Here is a 4,675-nt window from a genome sequence, read left to right on the forward strand (position 1 = left end):
ACCCTATGAAAATTGAGCTACAGACAAGAGTTAGGCCAGTAGTCAGAAAGCAATACCCTTGAAGATTAGAAGCTAGGAAAGGAATAGAGCCAACAACCAATAAATTCCTGACATCAGGACAATTGGAAGAATGGGAGTCAAAATGTAATACTGGTAGGTTAGCAATAAAGAAACCTAATGGAACTTAGAGACTAGTGCCAGATTTCCAGGCAATGAATGAGTTCTACCTTACTAGCTCACTAGCTAAACTTGGAGATGATTTCATTTGGTGCGGGGAAGGTCCATGGGCAGGTGCTGTGGAGAGCCGTTCCCTCTTGGTCTGAGAGAGCAGCTCCCCCAGCCCACCTTGCTCTCATGCCCGGAGGTTGTAATGTGCGCTCGACCGGCAGCCGAGGGAGGGCTCTTGACACCGTGTCTGATGCAACAGGATTTATTGAAGGTAGGTCAGAGGGTGCAGGTTGGGTGAGGGTGAGAAGAGGGACAGGAGGAGGCAGGAGCACAAGCACTGTAACATGACACCTAAGGCACCTGCAAGCTGCTGGGGAAGCCTCAAGTCTGCTCAGTGAGCCACGTGTGCCCTCAGCACTGGGACAGCCACCTTTCCCTCAGTGAGCCTCACATCCCAGGGTCAGCAAATCAAGAGGCACCAGGCATGCTGTAGGTGACTCAGAGCGAGTGCAGTGGGTCATGGTGGCCAGGGGCCAGAAGCAGGCAGAAAGCCATCGGGGCTGGGGAAAAGGCTCTGCTCTGCTTACAGCGTGGGCTGAGGGCCGGGAGAGCTCCATTTCCCCCTTGAGATGTTGGAGACGGGGCCTTTCAGCCTCCTGATAGGGCTGCCCCTGGCTGCAGGCAGCCAAAGGAGTACGAGGACACAAGGCCGAGAGCAGCAAAGCAAAGAGCCAGCCATGCACAGCACAGGGAGGTGGCCCAGTGCAAAGCCAGCGTGGCACTCTGAAGGTGCCCGCTGCACTCTCATGTGTCCCTGGCCTGGCAAGGACAGGAACGCTCGTGGTCCAAGAGGGCCTTTCTGTGGCCCCTGTGGGCTCAAAGCTGCTGCTCTTCTGGCTCAATGGGGCCTAAAGCCACAGAGCTCAGCCTCCCCCTCAGCAACAGGAACAAGACTTGGCAATCAGGCAGTGGAGCTCAATGCCTAAGGCTGAGGGGTGGGAGGCTGCAGTCTGGAGCACAGGGAAGGCACACGCCCAGCCCCACAACAGCTGGCCTCACAGCCCTGAAAGGCCAGGACCAGGGTTCCACGCCTGATTCCAGGGGGCTGCCTATGGCCTCTGACAGCCAATTGCTCAAGGCTTAGCAGTGCCTCAGCCCCTCAGGGTCTCCCCCAGCCTGGCCAAGCTTGCAGGCAGCAGCGCCGCAGCCCCACAGCAGCTCCAGAGGAGCCCCATCCAGAGGTGCCTGGGAGCTCTCAGCAAAGCAGCCAGCAGCACCCGGGCAGGAGGACACGATGGCCCTTCCCGCCTGGCACAGGGCTTGTGGCCATCTCCAGGCACCGCTCTGGCAGGGATCCCTGCAGCTCTGGCCCCTGCCCAGCTGCTCTGTCACCAGCACAAAGGCTTCAGCAGAACCACCAAAGGCCAAGGGGCTTCTGGCCATTTTCCCTGCGACACTGCACGCCTGGGCCGCTGGCTGTGCACAAGCACCCTTTTCCCCCTCTTCCCCTATGCCTTCTAGACCCGGTGCAGGAAAAGAAAGATCCTGGGACTCTGTGTATTGAAAGATATTCTATATTGACATACTCAAAACCAACAAAAATAAAAACACAAAAATCTTGAAGAAGAAAAAGAAAATTTCTGCTGGCTCAAATGGCCCCAGCAGACAGTCTTGCAGATCACCTCTCCGGGGAGCTCCAGCAGAACAGCAAGGCAGTGCCGCACAGACGAGGCCATTTCCTCCATGCACTGCGGAATCGATCTCGCAGCCTGCGCCATGGGGAGTAGGGAGCTCTCTGTACAGCCCGGAGAACTAAACAAAATTCAACTGCAGCATCTCTGATGGCAGGACTGCTGTCAGATGCCATTTCTTCAAGGGCTGCAAGAGAGAGGAACAGAGGCAAGGTCAGATCCCACATGTGCAGAAAGACGAGGAGAGCCCCCTGCCAGGGCCATCCCGGCCATCTCTTGCCATGGCCCGCAGGGAGCAGGGAGCAAGGGGATCAGTCTGAAGGTGCTGGCCACGAATGGCACACGTGGCTCTGAAATCTCACGGGAGCAGAGCCCTCCGCAGCCGGGGCAGGGCTTGCAGCTGCCCCCGCCAGCCCCCGCGGTCAGCCCGCTGCCCTCACTCACTCACCACTGCAGATCAGCTGGAGCTCTTGCTGCTGCCCCCTCAGGTGCCGCCCCGCCATGCCTGTGAACACAGAGCCTGTCACGGCGCCAGCGGCACAGCTCCCTGCCACCGGCGCTGCTGGGGCTGTGGCCACACGCGCTGCTGGCCCGGCAGGGCTCAGCCCGGCCCTTGCAGCACGCTTCTGCCCCAGGGCACGGCTGCCAGAGGGCGGAAGCAGCGATGCCCAGGCCGGGCGGGGCTCCACGGCGCCGGGTCCGGCTGGCGCTGCCGGGGCAGCAGGCGGGGCCCGGGCCGAGCTGCGGCGGGTCGGGGAGGGAGCCCGTGCTCGGGACTCACCCATGAACCTGACGGCCGCCTCTCGCAGGGGCTCCTGTGGGCTCTGCAGGTAGTGCAGGGCCTGGCGCAGGTGCTCGGCCGCTCGGCTCCTGTCCTCTGCCAGCTGCAGAGAGCGGCAGGAGGGAAGGGTTGGCGCGGGCTCCGCCCCATGGCCGGGCACTGCCTGCGCCCAGCCCCGGCCTCCCCTGCCCGCACAGCCCTGAGGCGCGGCCAGCAGCCGCTGGCCAAGGGCTCCCGGGGGCAGGGGCCAGAGGGCCGGCTGCTGCCCGGGGAGCCGCGGTGCCGCCCCGCAGCCAGGCCGTGCCGGGGTTCCATGGGCACCTGGCTCTGGCCCACAGGAGCCTGGAGAAGAGTCCGCCCGGCCTCTGGCTGCAGCAGCAGGCACAGCTGCAAGCCCCGCACGCTGAGCACCGCCCTCAGGGACCTTGGCCATGCTGAGGCTGGGGGTTCTCGGCTGCTCTTACCAGGCACTCGCCAAAGCTCTGATCCTCATGTAGCATTTGTTCGATATGCCTCCTCTTCAGGAATCTGGCTGAGGAATGCAGCGTTTCCCGGGAGGCCTGGAGAGCAGCAGAGATGCACAGATGGCCCCACAGTCCAGGGCACAGGAGCATCCCAGTGGCACAGGCTGGAGGAGGCTGCAGCCCGCAAGGTGCCAGGGCAGGAGGCAGCCCAAGCCCCCGCCAGGGGGACAGCAGCTGGCCACAAGTGCTCACCTCAGCAACAATCTGATTCTCATCATGGCAGTGGAAGTAGAGAGGGAGCAGGCTCTGGCGCACGTGGCACTTGAGGGCCTTTCTTGCCTCTTCTGTTAACAGGTCCAGCATCTCTTGAAAGAAAGCCATGGAGCTCAGCTGCAGCTGGATATCGTCCTGGATGAAAGGAAAGGGCAAAAGACCTGAGCATCAGCTGCTTCAGGTCCCCCAGGGCACAGGCCTGCATCTGCACAGGGCACCAAGTGTCCCGGCAGCAGCCAGTGGCCGTGGCTGTGGGCACAGAGTCTTACGCTGTCAAAGAGTGGCAGGAGCGTCTCAGCCAGCTGCAGGGCCACGGGGGTGGCTATGGGGCCACCATTATCCAGGAGCAAATATCTGAGTAGAAGGATGGTCATCCTGATCATGCCGTTGTCATTTTCCTCCAGGAGCTCCACAAGACTTTCAGTCAGGCTCTGCATTTTTTCGGCCTGTGCGGAACACCACTTTGTGAAAGGCCGCCCTGCTGCTGCAGGGCCCAGAGGCCAAAGGCCTGTCCCGAAGCGCTGGGGCAGATGAAGCGGGAGGCAGGAGAGCTGGGAGCAGCTGCCCCAGCGGCCGAAGGCCAGGCAAGGCCAAGCGACTGCGTTGCCCAGCCCCACGCTGCCTGCACGGCTTCAGCCACTGCCCCCTTCTCACCATCAAGGGATTCTTGCCCAGCACTACGAGGCCTCGGAGTGCCAAGTAACGCCTGGCCATGTGCTCGCTCTGCAGGTTCTGTGCCAGGATCTCCAGAACGCTGTCACTGCATTCGCTCAAGTCCAGGCACTCGAGGACCTGAAAGGCACAGGGCAGTGACAGGGGAGCCGGCCGGCAGGAGCCCAGCAGCGCACAGGGCCGGGCCCAGGCAGCAGCACAGGGCACGGGCACTGTCCTGGCAGCTGTGGCTGCGAGAGGCCAGAGAGCTGGGAGGCAGCTCAGCCAGGCAGCGCTGGCCTTGAGGCTCACCTCCACAAGGAATGCCAGGGCAGGGAAATCCCAGTATGGCATCTCTTGGCCGAGCAGGGCGAGCAGGTAGAATGCAACCGCGGAACAAAAGTGGATGGCTAAGCGGCGAATTTCTCTGAAGAGGGGAAAAAGGAAACAAGAGCCTGAGCCAGTGAGGCAAACCTCTCCCAGGCGTGACTCATCCAGTTCTCATCTTTCCCCAGCAGCCTTCCAGCAAGGGGACGTGGGCCATCTGGGAGTTGGTTGCTCAGGGGAACCCTCCTCTGCCAGCCTTTTCCAGTGTGCTTGGCCGACCCTCAGTGACAAGGCCCTCTGGCCCACGAGCATAGGCGCTT

Source organism: Melospiza melodia, unplaced genomic scaffold (assembly GCF_035770615.1).
Source record: "Melospiza melodia melodia isolate bMelMel2 unplaced genomic scaffold, bMelMel2.pri scaffold_28, whole genome shotgun sequence".
NCBI lineage: Eukaryota > Metazoa > Chordata > Aves > Passeriformes > Passerellidae > Melospiza > Melospiza melodia.